Below are 17,304 nucleotides of genomic sequence, written 5' to 3' on the forward strand. Positions count from 1 at the left end.
CCCAGTGTTTGTGATGATACTACAACCCTCAGGTTTAATTTTGAAAAGTTTCTATCCCATGAAACTTCTAAGAAACATTTAAAAAATAAACTCTATGCATTCAGGAAAAACCAAACCAAAACAACCCCAAACAACAAAAAAACAGAGTCAAATAGTTCTTATTTTTTAAATCTGCACTTTTTAAACTGGTCCCCTGGCTTCTGTACATTTGAAGAGGCATTCAGACCTCAACTTAAGATGTTGCTCAAGGCAGTTGTGTAGACACCAACCCCCCTCATCCCCCTCCCAGGCAAAAGAAAGACAGGCAGCTGCCAGGGATAATGGTTCCCACTTGCACTGCTATACACTTCCTAGGATAGGACCTCAGCAGGTCTCCATCTCTTCTCATCGGCTATTTAGGGGGCTTAATTGACCCGTAAAGTTAGATGAAAATTCCTCCACTCCAAGTTCTAAACTAAGAATAAAGTAACAGTTCAATCTCCTAAGCTACGTATCAATTAACTAATATTAAAAACAACAAAAACAAAAAACCACCAAAAATTATTCCAAATATTTGAATTTTAAGGGACATTTTTTGTTCTATTATAATGCATTACTCATATAGGATACATGCTTTAGGATATATCCCAATAAAACAAAAAGAATTAATTAATCTTTGATTCTAAAGCAGGGCTATGAAGTCACTATAATTTTGCATTATTACAAAACCAAAATTATTTCAGGAAAAATGCTTCATCATCTTTTTACCACCGGCAGTCCAACAGTAGCTACAACAGCCAAGCCACAGAAAGGTTTCATTTCTTGTGCAGGTTATCATATTGCAATAAACATCTCTAAAATGGCATCCTCAGAAACAACGAACTCCCTTAATTGAAATGACTGCCAAGAACCAAGTTCTGTGTAATGAACTTGCCTACTCTGTGATGTTTCATATGCTCCTGTCCTTACACAACTTCACAAGAAATCCGTATGACTCTAATACAGATTTTTTAAAAGTTACATGCTTTATGTTACAATTGTTATTAAAGGAAATAATTACATAAAATATTGAATCTCTCCAGTCACATTGTATTCTTCTAACATTTTTTTACAAATGAGGGAATTGCTTCACTGGAATAATTCTGCTGCCACCAGGCTTTGCCAGTTCAGAGATACTACTGTAAGGTTACCCAAGAAAATCTGAAACCCCCATGGCTTGACACAAGTAACACACTGCCAGAAAGTCTCTCCCCTCACAGAGCTCTATTATTATACATATTTGCAGTCCAACAGGGAAGAATAACAGTGAGTCACCCACAGTCACTGCCCCAGGGAGATGATCCCTTCTTGATGTCAATCACAGTGAAGATTCTCTCACTCTTTCATTTGCAGTAAGGCTGCAATGGCCAAGGGAGGGTTCAGGAATGCAGTTATCACAGAGCCGGAAGAGGTCCTGCTTAAATGATGCTCATTTAGGGCTTAAATGATGTCATAAAGATGCTACCAAGACAATGTACTACAAACCCAAACATTTCACTTAAAGGAAAATTTTACTAAACTTTATAAAATATCAAGGACAAAGTTCTAGGGTTCTAGGATGAGTGGTGTACCCCTCTGCTGCTACGCAAAATACATTGGGTCTGAATTAGTGAAAACAGCCTCTGCCTTTCCTAAACGCAGGATAGTTGGCTTCATTTTCTACTGTGGCAGCCTAACCCAATTGCATACACAAGGAAAAAGAGGGTGGTTGGAGGAGCGGAAGAGGAAACATTGATGCCCACAGCCGCAGAATGATAAAACAGACATTCACCTGCAACATCTTCCCTGGAACTGTACAGCATTACTCAGTCTGAGGCCTGATTTTGAATTCTTCATAACGATGGTGATGATAATAGCAATAAAGCATTTGGAACTGTCAAATCCAGCATCTTAAGTAGTAATGCTGGAGTCATCATTAAACTTACCGCAAATGTTTCCCCAGCATTACACCAGAGCAGAATCACCTTGGATTGATGGTAAACTTTGCTCTCTGCAAGAATCTGCTCAGTACGGGCATTCAATATGCTGTTCTTGTAGGTCTTGGTACCTACAGAGCCTATTAACATCAGCTATAAAGGCAGGCGACCAGCCAATCATCATACCTGTCTTTCTGAGACCCATCCAATGTTGAAGTTTCCCAGTTTCACAGGGATTCGGGTGTATTTAAAAGACATGTACTATAAAACAGAGTATCAGACTGCATTTGTTCACTGAATACACTTGCTTTCAAATGTTTTTGTGAAGTGAGACGTATTTCTATTACGATCCATTATTATTTCATTGTCATTGCTGCTACCATTATCACTCATTATTAAAATGAAGCACAGAAATCAGATGGGCAAAGAAAACACTCTGATCAGGAAAAAAGTCTACAGACTTTAAATATGCTGTTGTATCTACAGACCTACCTTCCATTACAAATACACTTTGTTTCTATAAATAAAAATTACTTAAAGCCAATGATGAAGTTATTTCTTCATCAAGGAAGTTAATATGCTTTTCAGAGAATCGTGGATTCAAATGTGTAGACAATAAAGGGAAAAGTGCTTATTTCTGTGAATTGTTAACTTCCCGGTGGTTCTGCTCTAACGTTAATTCTGTGGAGGTATTGCTTAAGAGGGGTTTTATCATACAAAGACCCATGGCCAGCAAGCAGGATGATACTCCATTTTACTTGTCAATTTCTAGGCTTTACATGGAATATAAGTTTTTTAGATCTTTTTACCTCATTAATGTATTCAAATATTTCATATCCAACTACCAGCAAATATAAAGATGGCATACTCAAGTACATGGAATTATGGTATTTTTTATTTATGAGAATCTAATCTTGCACCAGTGTTCAGTGACAGAAAGCACCCTTAAAAGCATACTCTATTTCTCTTGAAATAGAGTTTTAAAGAAATTTAGAGATATTAAAGCAATTTCTATTACATTCTATTACTATTACATGAAAGAGTTTATCTAGATCAAGAAAATTATTCAAGACTAGTTGTGAGTTGGTCCACACATGAGCTAACCTCACTTTTTTCCCCTCATGAAGGTGTGGGTTAATACTCTTTAACTTAGCTTAACTAGGCAAGTTTGATTTTGATGGGCACGGAGAATGGATGCCAGCCAGGGAAACCAAGGGGGGGGAAAAAAACCCAACAAAGATAGATACCCTGGATTTTACCTTAGAAAAAGGTCTAAGTTAGATAACATTGCAATGTGTTATCTGAGCTCAGCCTACCTTCAAAGGCATTTCCTAGCATAGGCCTAACTGAAGACTTATTCTCACACACTTAACATTTAATATAGCCCTTTATTTACAGATCACTTACAGGAGAGTGCCAAGCAGTCCACAATAAGCCAATCTGTTTCTGTGAAATAATATACGCTAAATAAGACAAGGTGCACAGTAGCTACTTTCTAATTAAAAAAAAAATTAAAAATACAAAAATCACAAGTTAACAGTATGTACTGAAAACTTTTATTTTAATGAAGAACTCTTTTTAATGAATTCCTGCACTGTTACAGGAATGTAATAAAGCATCTGAAGCCATTAAAAAATTTATGATCTCCCATAAAACTTAAAAATGGACAAACTGATTTGTCTCAAAATTTATACAAAAATAATTGGACTGAGAATTTACATGCCAAGTTTCCGCTTGGAAAGAAATTTTAGGGACTGTTACTATTACAAAACACTGAAAATGAAGGTTCATAATGGAAATGCTGACCAACTCTTTACTTCACCAGTGCTAGCTAGACACATAAATGCTCACAGACACTTTGTAAGAATCTGAAGGTTACTTTGATAAACTCCGCTTCCGTAACCAAAAATGAATGACCACCTTTCCCAGCTTTTCAGCTCAGTACAGATATAAGCACAGAAATCCCTATCTTGCAAATTTCCTGACTTACCAGAATAGCTTTGAAGCAGGAATTATTGTAAGTCATGAGTGAAGATGTATTATAAGAAGTGCTAATGAGGCATGAATTACACTCTTCACTTTTTTTTGTTAAGAGACCATTCTTTGAAGAGGTCGCTATGGCCAAAATATCATTGCAAAGTTAATTTTCTCTTTTCTGGGCAAATTGAAGGCATTTGTTTCACATTATCTACTTGATACAAGCTGGAGAAATAGCAATCTAATCAAATCATGCATGGTTTTCATTACAGTTTAGCAAAAAGTACTATCTGACACTCCCAGAAATGAATCAGATATTTGGGTACAGTAATTTCTGTACAGCAGTAGGCCAAGGCCAAATATGAAATGAAACTCATGGTTAATGTAAAATACCTTTAGCCTATGCTGTTCTTAAGACTTTTTCACTAGATCCTTTCCACAGGGAATCAACCAGCTTATTTCTGATTCATGTTTTTTTCCTTTTCTGGGAGTGGTTCCCAGTATAGTAATCTTTGCCAACGGGACCAAATTGTGGTCTTTTTAGGAGCACGTTCCAGATTTAGTCCCATGATTCAAGCTACCATCTGGTTTTAAAGGGGAAAACCCTTCTCTGTGGAAATATTAACCTGACATGTCTCCAGTCTAGACTAATAATTATGTTAAAGGACAGAGTGAGTCCATTATCCACATGGAAGGGGTGGAGGCTTTGATAAACCAGTAATAATAGGCATCAGACTAGCCACCGAGGACTTGTCATACTTACTCGCTTTCTTATAAAAGGGAACTTTAGGCTCATTCAAGAATTCTGCTTCCACTGGGACTGACAAACAGTTCATTTATTTCCATCAAAGGTAAGGGACTGCATTTAGTGTATTGCCCATAAAACAGGAAATAGAATGTTGTTCAACAAAGGTTGACCTGCTCCTGTAGATTTTTGTCGACACTGCTTTTGTTCAGAATGGGAAGCAGGGTTCCTCTAATTGTACCATTCCAATTCTTCTCATTGCAGCCTTTTATATATTCAAATGGACGCATTCATTTAAAATCGTCTATGCTTCGAAAAAATTGCACAAGCAAAAGAAGTGTTGAGAACTGGAATGAAGCTGGTGACCTTCAGTAGAAAAACAAAAAGTACAGTTCACATTCACAGGGTAACAGTTTTCAAATGCAAGTTCCCTAGGCCCCGTTTTAGCAGTGGGCTTAAAATAGGCTTAACTTTCGTTAAGAACACCATGCAAAGAACTTCGGACAGAAATCAGTCGCAAGTGGACCTGTGGAACTGGGGAATGTGCTCTCGAGTGCCATCTACTGGCTCCTAAACCATCAACCGACTGTTCAAGCATCTCCTTGTGTACAAAGTACTCACGTCAAAGCTCTGAGCACACATGTAAATACATACTTATTTAGGCTATTCCTATTTTAGTCGTACTCGCTTATGAATTCTAGAGTAGGGCAATCCAAGGGTGTCTTGCAGACTGTTTTTAGAAGGGCATGCTAATGTAATATTTATACAATCATGTTGGCATTCATCTTTAATGCACACAGTCAGACCACCATCCAACATCCACAAGCATGAGTGCAAATCCTTTTGCCAACCTCTGTGAGTCTATCTGGAGCTTTTAAAATGGTCTTTTCAAATCAAAAGTGTTAACCAAAGTACCTAGCTATAGGGAAAACTCTTTATCCCATCTTAAAACAGGCAAGAAGAAAATAGATTTTCAAGCATACTTTATGGACAAAGGCAAATAAACTGCATATAGCACTATTATACAATATTTGAATTATTTGCTTGCATTTTCCTTCCACATATCTCAAAGAGACTGAGAAGCATTGTTATCACCATTTTCCACAGAGGGAAACCAAAAGAGGAAACTAAAATACGGCTGTTTTTCTTACAAGCAAGGCAGACACTGAAAAGGGAAAGAAAATATTTCAGAAATTCTCACTTCTACATGCTGTTTTTCAGATCACTGTTTAAAACAGCATATTTGAACTGATTGCTTTCATATTAATTCAGGAGGTTGACATCTTTAAATAGCTGCATGCAAATGTCTAATGAAAGATAAATTTATAACCTTATTGGAAAATACTGCTGATATCTAACTTTGCAGAGCTGTGCCAGAAATAAGAACAGTTAGCTTAATTCGTAGTATAAATTCCTGTCATAAATTAACCCTACAAAATAAAGTACAGTCAGCTTCATACACAGTCATATGAAAGGGTCCCTGCACAATGACCACCATCAGTCTTCAGCTATCAATTTAGTTTCACGTTTGGCTTTCTTTCAATAAGGAAAATATATTTAATCTTAAAATACCTAAAAAGCTACAGGCATAATAAAAAAATAGTATCATTAGAAACACTAATTTGCATGGTCTGTGTTTTTCACTCCTATGCTGCAAATAAATTCTAAAAGATGATTCTGCTTGTAACCACTATTCAGTTTTAGAACCTGTTTTTGTAACAAAAAAAGCTTGAGAATTCAATGTGATGTTTTTCTTTCTCTTCCGTTCTCCAAGATAACTACTCTAACAGGAAGTAACAATCCTAAAAGACTGTGACCTCATTTAGGGGGTAGTGATGCCAATGTAGATGGCAAAGGAGACAGAAGAAAAACTCAAAAGATATGGTAAAAAAAAAGCAAAGGAGCAGACCCTGAAGCTCTTGAAGACCTGCCCTAATGTTAATAGCTAACATAAGAAATGGACATCACTGAAACAAAGAAAAAAAAAATCTGGAAAGAAGATCTAGGCAAATGGCTTTGTCTTCCTGCAGATGAAAAGCAGCGTGCTACAGCCCTTATAGAAGTGCAGCAATTGTTGTTTTGGGAACATCCCACACCCTTCCATTCTCTAGCCAAAAGAGGACTGAGCTTATGTTACACAATCTAACCCTTCGCAACAGCATTAGCTTAGATCCTTATCAGAGTGCTGCCTCTCAAGCACTTTCAGCATGCACTCAGGCTTGAGAAAGTGACACTTGCCATAGCACAGTGTTTTCTATGTAACCAGTGAACTACGAACAAACCATCCCACAACTCAGCTATACGCTGCTAGTAAAGATAAGATCACTGGGAATGCAGAATAACCGTTTGCACTGTGACAAAGCTAAACTAGACAGTGCCATTCAGTGAGGTTACCCCTGAGGAAGTGCAGAGTTAGGACTGTAATTGCATCATCAGGCAGACTGGAAGCATGACCAGAGCACTGCACAGCTTCCTTCTGTCTAGCTCACCACGCACCTCTCCATTAAGAAATAATAATGCCTGTTACAATTTGGCCTTAACAGGCTTTGCCAGTTTGAACTTAAAATTAAACTGGAGCAGTCTTACTGCTCTACAAACATAAATATTTCATTATTAATGTATTTTTCAAGACTATATGGATCTCTTCTTGAAATTGCTAAAGTTATGATTTCGGGATATCTTTTTTTGCAATAGCAAGCTTTGCTCATTTATTTCCTGGTAGGTAAAATTCACTGTTCAACAAAAAACATTATACATGCCCTCCCAGTACTAATATTCCATTACTGTTTCTGCCACCGCAGAAAGTGAGCAAAGAAAGTTACTGGCCTGCGATTTGGAAACTCCCTTGCCTGCCATACATAAGCTGTGCGGCTGTAAGCACAGCTCTCCTGCAGGCTCTGTTCCTCGTTTGTGAAGCAGAGAGAGATAATAGCAACTCCGTACTTGCCTCACAATAGTGTTGTAAAGTTAAACACAATAAACCCTCAGGAACACTGTGGTCATAAGAAGAGTAAAGAAGCAAAGGCAAAAAGTCAGGGCATATTTATTTTGCTGGCGAAGCACTGCTCTTAGAGCAGTAAGGCAAACACATCCTTGGTGTAATGACAGGTAGGGTTGCAAGTGAGATGCGTTGGGCCTGTTGCTTTTAACTGGTATTGTTTCTGTTGCTAGCTTTTCAGGACACTGCAATCAAATAATTATTGTTTCCTTGGTTGCCAACTATTTTTCTTTTATTAGTAATACCGACCTTTGTTTATTCTTCTTCCTCCCATGGGAAATTTCAACACGCCTCCAGAAGGGATGTTGTATGACTCTCATTTATAATGGGATCACTCCCTTTCTTCCCAGGGGAGGCTTTCTCTTCCCATTTTTTTTCCCCTCTGTATTTGTAGACAGGGACACCAAGTCAAATCTCCGCTGTGTTCACATTCATGTGATCTGAACAAGACGAACAGATCAGCAGTTCTCATACATTTGCCTAGGAGACGTACAGCTGAAGAGAATTCATCTCAGACACCATTCCCTTTAAACTGTTTAACATTCATTCTGGCAACATTAGCAACAGACCATATAGAAAAGCAGTATCAAAAATACATGTTTGTGGTTTTTTCTTTCCTTAATGCAGTGAGTGTTTTCTGGGGTTTTGCATCCTTCATATCTTTGCTTTTTTGCTCTTCACTTCCTACTTGTTTTCTCACCACACTCATTCCTTTCTCACCAATGCATGCATTTTACTACCTGTCCCCAGTCTTACTCAGAGCTTATTTCTTGGTGTGGTTTTATCCTCTATAGTTACCCCTCCACACCCCCATACTCAATCCTCCTCTTTCAGGTACGTAGTTTCTTTTGCTTTATCATCATGAACTACTACCCTTTGTCCTAGAAAATCCTTTTCTTTCACTAGGTCATCGTGTACTTCTTTCACTCTCATTTGTAGCCCCCAGCTCCACTGCTGGCAACTCCTGCTGATGACAGATGTCTCGCAATCAGCTGCAAGCCTGCTCTTGGCTCCAAGCCTCAGGGAAGCTCCAGACTTTTTTCATGTTTGCTCTTTGCAGCAGCACTTTTATACAGATGCAGCAAAGTCACCTTTTCCTGAAGTACAGCTTCTTAGAGAATTCCAGGTCCCTCTGCACCACCAAGACTGAATACCTGTAGAAACAGCTTGAGAAAAATTGCAGACAATGCTATTCAGCGGGGTGAGTAAGCATGGATGGCATTTTGCCCTGGGAGTCCTGTTTTGAGCAGTCAGAGCATGTCAGTGCATTATTTCTTTGCCTAATATACACAGCAGGAGCTCCGGACTTGAGTGTGCAGACAAACCTTCATCGTACCAACCCTAAGCTATATATATATCCTCCCCCACCATCTAGTGCAATACTTTCATCTCTTCCCATGCCTCCTGTGCCATTCAACCTCAGTATTACCTTCCCCCACTCATTTCTTCTACTTACCTTTGGCAAGCCAGAAAGAATACGTAATTGTCCAATGAGGAGCTAAATGAAAAGAGTCTAAGGTGTGCTAACTCATCAATCAACTAGCAGGAAAGTCTACAAATTCAGATTCACTAGATATTCCAATGCTATATACATTCAGATTGGCCTGGTGCCTATCTATCGGATGCTAGCAGCCAAATACCACAGCCTTCTAGCCTGCAAAAAAATGGCTTAAGGGGCTATGTCTGTATAGATCCAATATACAAAGTAATTGTGTCAACTTGTGGCCTGCGCTTTCTGCAATGTCTATGTGCTCCTGAGCAAAGAAGCCAACACTGAAGGACTTGCTAACTCAGCTCTACGTGACATTACTGGCTATGTCTGCATTAGCAAGTAGCCCTTTGCAATAGAAAGCCTGTGAACTAAGACAGCAGCTACTGCGAACTCGATGCCCACGCTACATGCTTTTGGGAAGTGCTTTACTTTCCACCAGCTCTAGACGAGTCCTGCAGACTGAAACCCCAATAGCAGATGGAGTCCTAGAATACATCATCCAGTTTCACAGAAACACAGAACAGTTCAGGCTGGAAGGGACCTCTGGAGGTCGTCTTGTCCAACCTGCCCTGCTCAAGCAGGGCTACCTAAAGCTGGTTGCCCAGGACCATGTCCAGAATATCTCCAAGGATGGAGACTCCAAAACCTCCTGGACAACCTGTGCCAGTGCTGGGTCACCCTCACAGTAAAAAAAGTGTTTCTTTATGTTCAAACAGAACCTACCATATTTCAGTTTTTATTTTAGACTTAGTCTTATCCAAAAAGAATCCAGTTTACGCAGACTGAGACCACTCCAATGCAATCAAATTGATGTTCAAGAGATTTGCTTCAACAAGCAAAACCACAACCCTTTATCCTAGCTGAAACACTGCTGTAGATTCATTCACTGGTTCTTCTACTACAACCATGTTCTGCCACCCTTATTCACAATCAGCAGTGCCTGACTTTAAAAAGTGGTGTTTAATATAGTATTTCTTTAAATGTTTTAAGATGGTATGGGCAGTTTTTCTTCTTCTTCCTTAGCTGCTTCCCTGTCTCCACAAACAGGACACAAAGTAAAATACAGAGAACTGTCTAAACACAAATATACCACCACACTATGTGTTGCAATGGTTTAAACCGCAGAAGGATATGCTTCATCCATTCAAAACTTGGTAATAATGTAAATAAGAGATAAAGGAGAAAGACTGGTGCATTCCCTTCCAAATTTACTTCGTTTTCCACATTACCGAGATTATATCCCAATAATTCATAAAGCTGTAATTAGCATCTGCGATAGAAACTTGAAAACAACTTTATCAAACTTGTATGCCAACACAAAACACTATCAATGACCAGTAACCACATATGCATTGATGTCAGCTATATCTCTACAGAAGTACATATAGGCATTAGATATTCCATGCATTTGGAAGCCTATCCTGCTCTAACACATTGCTGTCTTAGACACAGACCCAAATGAACCAGGCCCCAAGCCCACTTTGAAATCAATGCACAGCAGAGCTGATGGCAGATTAAATACACTGTGCACAGACTCTACAGAGTGTATAGGTGTGTACAGCATGACGCTGCACAGCGTAAGCAGTGGGTTAGATGCTATGCACACCGAGGGTGCCCAGTGTTCAGAGCTTTGTGATCGATCAAGACAGCCCTGTTCTAGTATTGCTGAAGTCATGGTTATAGCTCTGTGGGAGATCATCAGCTGAGACAACAAAGTCAGCCAGATCACTCATGAAAATATAATTCAGTTTGACCTGCACAATGGCTATCATTGCAGTTTAAAAATTATCAAACCATCTGCAGACAAGTACTACTGATATAATTTAGGAATAAAGGACATGAGGAACAATAATAGAGTCAAACAACACATGCCACAACACTTCCGATGTCTTCCAAAAAGAGTGGAGAGAAGAGACATTCTAATGAAAACTCCCAGAAGGATGGACTTCAAAATGTCTGTTTTCCTCTCTAGTATTTTGTTTCTCTTCAGATCATTAGGAAAGACGTCTACAAGTATAGTCTCGCAGCTTTTGCCATTTTAATGAGACTTTCACAAAAACTTTAAAAAAAGTTTAAAAGCTTCTGTTAAAATTAAACTGTATAATAAAATTGCATCATGCCCAAATGCTTTATTCCTTCAACCTTTAACCTAGCTAGTCAGGGAAATGAATTAATGAATCAACTTGCAAAATGAAGCACTACTTCTGTGAATACAGGAGGCAGAATCTGGCACTCAGAAGACTTCCTGCTAAACTGGCTTGCCCATACAGACAGCATATTTGTCTTATACTTTTTAACAAAACCTTTTAGGAAAGTAATAACTGCTATTTTCTGCCCATTAATGTATGCAAATTTTAATTTTCAAGTTCATCAATTTGCATGGTGGTAAGAAAAAAAGAAAAAGGTTTCTTTTGACCTTTTTTTGATAAAATTTTAACAGAATAGCTGTTAACATTCAAAAATGCTTCAGGGTCAATTCCCATTAATTGTTGTAGCATTAATTTAATTTTTAAGTGTAGGTAGGATGCTTTTCCCATACCTGCAACCCTATTTTTATCATAAACAAGTTGCTTCTTGACTACTTTAAAAAAAAAAAGTAATCACTCCCAGTCATTTTCATATCCATACAGAAAAAGAGGTACTGCTAGACATATCACTGTGTTTAAAGAAATCAGGAGAAAAAAAAAGGAAAAATTTCGATTACAAATAAAATATGCAAAATATTCTGAATATAGAATTTCCACAGCCAGTATTTCATTCAAATAGGTTTTCAAAATTAAACAAGAATTAGGAACTCATAAAATACACATGCTAACTAGGAGTCACCAAGCCAAGTGGAAATGCTATACAGGGAGGCGTGGCTGTCGCCCCCTTAAAGCCAAGGTGTCTGAGTCAGCACCACAAGGGTGGCATCTTCATCTGTTTAGGAGCCAAAAATTGGAGTCCTCTCCTGAGGGCAGTGCCTACCGTAGCCTTTGAAGAACTGAGCATGGCTCACCCCTTTTGAAACAGAGCTGCTGTGGGAGGGGGCACGTTATGCAACAGCCAGGCAGTTACAGCACCTGCCAAGTTTTGTGCTCTAGCTCTCAGGATTAGCCCCATTTCTTTTCTCACTATTATTTAATAAAATTCAAAACCAATCTTCTGAATAGAGACTTAAATCCAGGGCAAATAGCTCCCCCCCAAGAGTACCACAGTCATTAGGTTACAACCATGTTGCCTCCTGCATCTGAATATGTCTATTTTGTATTTTGTGAAATCCACTTGGTTTCAACTGAGGAAGCAGAAGGGGACGTTGCCCCTGCCTGCCTTCCCACCTTCCTCCAGCCTAGACACTGGCATGGTGATTAATGTACTGTCATGGGAACGAATAGACATTGATATGAATGAGAACATACCTGAATCCAATTTTCTTGCTTGTCCAACTAGTCTAACCACTATGCTAACCACTGGATCATGAGCAACCTGGTTTTGAATAAGTGTCCCTTGCTACTCTGGTTTGTTTTGTTGTTGTTGGTTTTTTTAAAGGAATTATCCAAGTATTCACATTGGATCAGTCCCTCATGAGACTTAGATGACACCTCAACTCATTTCTGATTGGCTGAAGTCCCTAGTTACACATACCAAACACTACAATTGCTATGAAGTCTTTCAGATAAATCAGAAAATGCCTAGAGTTAAAGTAGCTCCATGATTACTCCGTCGCTGAAGAAGTTTGGTTGGATTTTTATTACTGTCAGTCTTCAATGAATCAAGTCTTAGGTCCAGATATAAATATTATATGTGACATTAAATCTGCATACTCCATATAATATCAATGATTTTTAAAAATATTCACTGTGAGGAAAAGGCATATCACTATGAATACACAGCTTGCAGATCAGCATCTCAAGTTGTGATCAAAACTTATATTCCCCACTTCTAAAAGTATTTAAGAGCTTTTGTTTAGGACCTAAATGGACTAGACAACGTGAACAAAGGAAGCAAATAAATGTTCCTCTTCCCTTTTTCCATGTAGAAAGAAGAAAGTAGTCCAAACATAAAAAAAGTGGTAAGTGGAGTTACATAAAATAAAAATCATAAGATGTCCTCTGACATTGATAATTGTCATTTTAAAATTCCCACGTTGATTATGATTTGATAATTTTATTTTCTAAAACTAAATCCACATGGGAATGAAAATAGATATTGTTTTAAATTAATTTATCATATACCCACACACTAGTCCTGATTATTCAAGCTGTGCCTTTTTTCATGTCCAAATTACAAAACACTTTCAACACCATTCTGTACAGTATTGTTCATTTTCCAAGGATACGATTATCATCTGAGCATATGGAAAAGAGCAGTATTTTAGCTAATAACTATGCTTACGTATACAATCTACCCAGCCTTTCTGTATAGGTACAGTGTGAAAACCCTTTCCATTTATTTAACTTCTCATCGTACAGGGTTTCCTCTCCATTCTTTCAATTAAACAGTTTTTTTCCCTTTTCAAAGGAGTCCTTTGCAGCAGCAGTTTTAATGACTTATTCTCTCAAGTTTTAGAAAAGATACTTCCCTTTCTGCCAACTGTTCCATGCTCCTGCCATGCCTTCCTCACAGCTGTTCTGCCGGTCTCCCAGATGCTTCACCTCCCTACCTCTGCAGCTTAGCAGCAACCAACTCCATAGTGCTGCTAAAAGAGAAACAAAGTAGCTGACAGAAAATGCATAAGCAAAACAAGCAACCTTGGCACTAGGTGTAAAAAAAAAGTGATTAAGTAATACAACTTCTACACCTGCATAGCTACTGTGATCTATGTGAACATGAATCACAGCACTGAGTCATACTTTAAAAAAAACCCAAACCCTGTATATACTTAGTTTCTGACCTTGTAATAAACTCAGGCTGAAATAGCTACTTTGAAAGAACCAACACACATTTAAACCACTTTTTTCTTATCCTTCCAAGAACTTAGCTCTTCTGTGCTACTCTTGCCCTCTTACTATTGTGAGCCAGACTATAGCAGATTACAGTAAATTATATACCAAACACCTTATCCTGTTATGCTGTTGCTTTTTCTCTGCTTACTCTTCAGAGTTCTTCCCTTTTAGACCTATTACAAAGATTTTACATCCAGCTGTGCCACACTAACACAAACCAAAGTAATCCACCTTTAATCTCCCAAGATTCCTCTTGACCCAGCTAATGACAAAAGTGATGGTGTAAGTGCGAGCAGGTATGATCTGGAGATTATCAGAACACAGTATCTCCACAGGGCTATCCCCAAATGCCTACGGGTTGAGAGATTTCATGTGATGATAGTAGTCAAGGTAAAGAAGGGTGAGGTGCTTTAATTATGCCACCATTTGGCTGTCAAATAAGGCAACTGTTTTAAGAAGCAAATTATGCATTTTAATACACTGAGATATATTAAAATGAAGAAAAATAATGCAAAAACACAAGAGTGCATATAAATGAAGTATTGCTACCAAACCATGAATAATACATGGATTTACATGTGATTAAAACCTCAAAAATTCTAATATTATTTAATCCAGAAAAAATTACATGAGTTTAATCAAATATTGAAAATTTTGAAAGGGAACTGACATGGGAAATGACCATCATCTTTTTCAATTAACTGAAAACAAGAAACGAAACTTTTTAATGAAACAAGGTTCTTAAATTTAGAATTTATTAAAACTTCCTTTTGGTACTTTAATTCCATATCAATTGTAATTACACCTGGGGAAAAAAAACCCTAAATATTAATATTTTATTACTATTAAGCTGGGAAAAATAAGGTGATAGGATAAAAAATCTACCAAAGTTCAAAGTAAAAAAGAAATCACAGATAGGAATGTTCTTCTGTGTTCCAGTTTGTCAGCTCTCAGGAATGTGTTTTTTAAAAGGAAAAGGAGCTTTTTCCAGAAGTACCAGAATTTAGTCCTCATAAATAACAAAGTAAATGGACTAATGACCTTAACCTAGTATAGATATTAAAAAATCTCATGCTTTTATTAATTCAGGAGTTTTAAAAAAACTGAGATGGAGCAATACAATAATGGATTGGGGAAAATGATTTAATTACACCATATTAATATAATTTCTTAATTCCACACAGTCTATCATCATGAGTTGTTCTCATTAAATATTGTATATTGCATTTTATAGTTCTGATGAATCAGTATTACTAAATAGGAATAGAATTCTGAAGTTCAAATAGATATTTCTTCAGACAACCAAAGTGCTAAGCACGGGTTCTGTTAACTGTGATTTACCAAGGAGAAAACAGCTTATGGTGAATATTTTAAAAACTCATTTATACTTGTAACTGACTGTAAAACAATTAGTGGTGTGCCCCCCCCCTTTTTTTTGTACATCCAATATGGAATGTAGTAATAATAAAATTATTACAGAACTTTTATCCAGAACCTGTTGCATCATATGAATTTAAAAGCTCCAGTACCGAATTGTAGCCAAGTTGCTGTAGAAATTATGCCAGCTGGAAACTCACCTACCTGGTCGAGAGCTAAAAGGTCTGATTGTCAACTTCCTTAGTTACCTGTTGCATGAACTTCCCCAGGGCTAGAAACAAACAAGTGCACCCAGGGCCTGTAACTCTGGAATTCCTGCCACGCAGGTTTCACAATGTCCATTACTCTGCTGTTACTTGCAAAGTGGTCTGTCAGAAAGATGCTTCAATTTTATTTATTTTTGGTACCAATTAAAGTCTGAATTTCAAAATAAGAAAGTCCTTCTTCAAGAAAAATAAGACAAGTCAGTCTGACAAAAGAATTAGATGAAAAGACCTTTAGATGAGATTGGATTTTGCCCAGCTGACTAAAGGAATGTTTTGTAAAATGTACCTACTAAACTTACAAAAAATGTAGACTTATTTCAAAAAAGAGCCCAAATTGTGGAAGACATCAAGGACCTAATTTCTGCTGAAAGAGCAGGCTTAAGTATCTATAGCTTGCACCAGTTCACCCAAAATCAAGAATAACATAAGTTGCAAACTTTGTTATGGCAGAAAAGACTAACGATTACATGGCAGAACTGGGATAAAAACCTCATAGAGAGATGCCTACCGAACCACTAGTTCATACTCTCTGCCTGACCTAAAGCTGCTTCCTTTGGCTACATATCTGTTGTTAACAAAGGACAATAACGTGTAAACTCACCCTAGATACAGTCAAAACACCCATTCATTGTGCCACGTTAGAGATTAGCTACAAGGAAACAGGTCCCAGTGACTATGTGGTTCAACAGAGGACTCAGAAAAACTAATTTTCACAGTTTATTGGGAAATTTAAATGTTCTTCATAACGCCCTTAATCTGCAGTGATAGATTCTCTCTGTCCCCTATGTCAAAAAAAAAAAAAACAAAAAAACAAAAAACCCAACAAAAAAAATTACTAAAGCTTGAAAGAACTTCAATTAAAGAAAAATATGGTAATTCCATCTCTGTGGAGCACGCCGGCACTGGACGCAGGGCTGCTCAGGCAGGCTGCACCTCTCCGGACAGCGCACCACAGGGAAACGGGCCGCGGGGGACCCCACGGAGGGAGCGCTCCCGCGGGCAGCCCTTGCGCTGCAAAGGCGGGAAAGCGGGGAAACACCCACAGGCGGCACTGCACCTACTGGCCTGGCCCTCACACGCTTCCCGTTCCCGGCCGCCTCCCGAGGCGGCCTCCCGGGCTGGATGGACCTCCAAATGCCTAAGGTCCGCCTCACCTTCCCCTGCTAAGCCTCCCCTCCCCACACACACAACGCGGGGCTCCTTAAGATGCTGCCCTCAGCGCGGCCGGGCCGAAGCACCACCGGCCCCGCCGCTGCACTAACGGCAAATGGGCCTACGGCCCAGCAAGCACAGCGCCACTGCTGGGCACACCAGCGAGCGGGGCAGCCCCGAGACCACCGGCTGACACCCGAAAGCCCAGCCCCACTCCCCTCAACCGCCCCAGCCCCAAATAACTTCCCCGAAACGCCCCCCTCAGCCGCTCCTGCCGCGCGCATGTGCGGAGTAGAAGCGCTGCCTGACGGCGTTTCCTCCCCGAGCGACGCTTGCCATTGGCTGTCGAACATTACCGAGTGCTTTCGTGATCCTCCGGCGCGAAGCCGAAGGCGGGGGTGGGGGGGGGAGGGAGAGCAAACGGCTCGGGCGCGGCGC

The 17,304-nt window shown here is 39.0% G+C and overlaps 1 long non-coding RNA gene across 1 annotated transcript; it reads right to left on the reverse strand.

The window, feature by feature from the left end:
• Positions 1-620: 620 nt before the first annotated feature.
• On the reverse strand, positions 621-11,784 carry LOC140646264 (uncharacterized). The gene is made up of 3 exons (XR_012040386.1): positions 8,528-11,784; positions 7,904-8,094; positions 621-5,022 (listed from the first exon to the last, which is right to left on the reverse strand). It is a non-coding gene; the product is annotated as an uncharacterized lncRNA (long non-coding RNA).
• Between the last annotated feature and the right edge of the window lie 5,520 nt (positions 11,785-17,304).

The sequence above is a fragment of the Ciconia boyciana genome, chromosome 1, assembly GCF_034638445.1.
Source record: "Ciconia boyciana chromosome 1, ASM3463844v1, whole genome shotgun sequence".
In the NCBI taxonomy this organism is placed as follows: Eukaryota; Metazoa; Chordata; class Aves; order Ciconiiformes; family Ciconiidae; genus Ciconia; species Ciconia boyciana.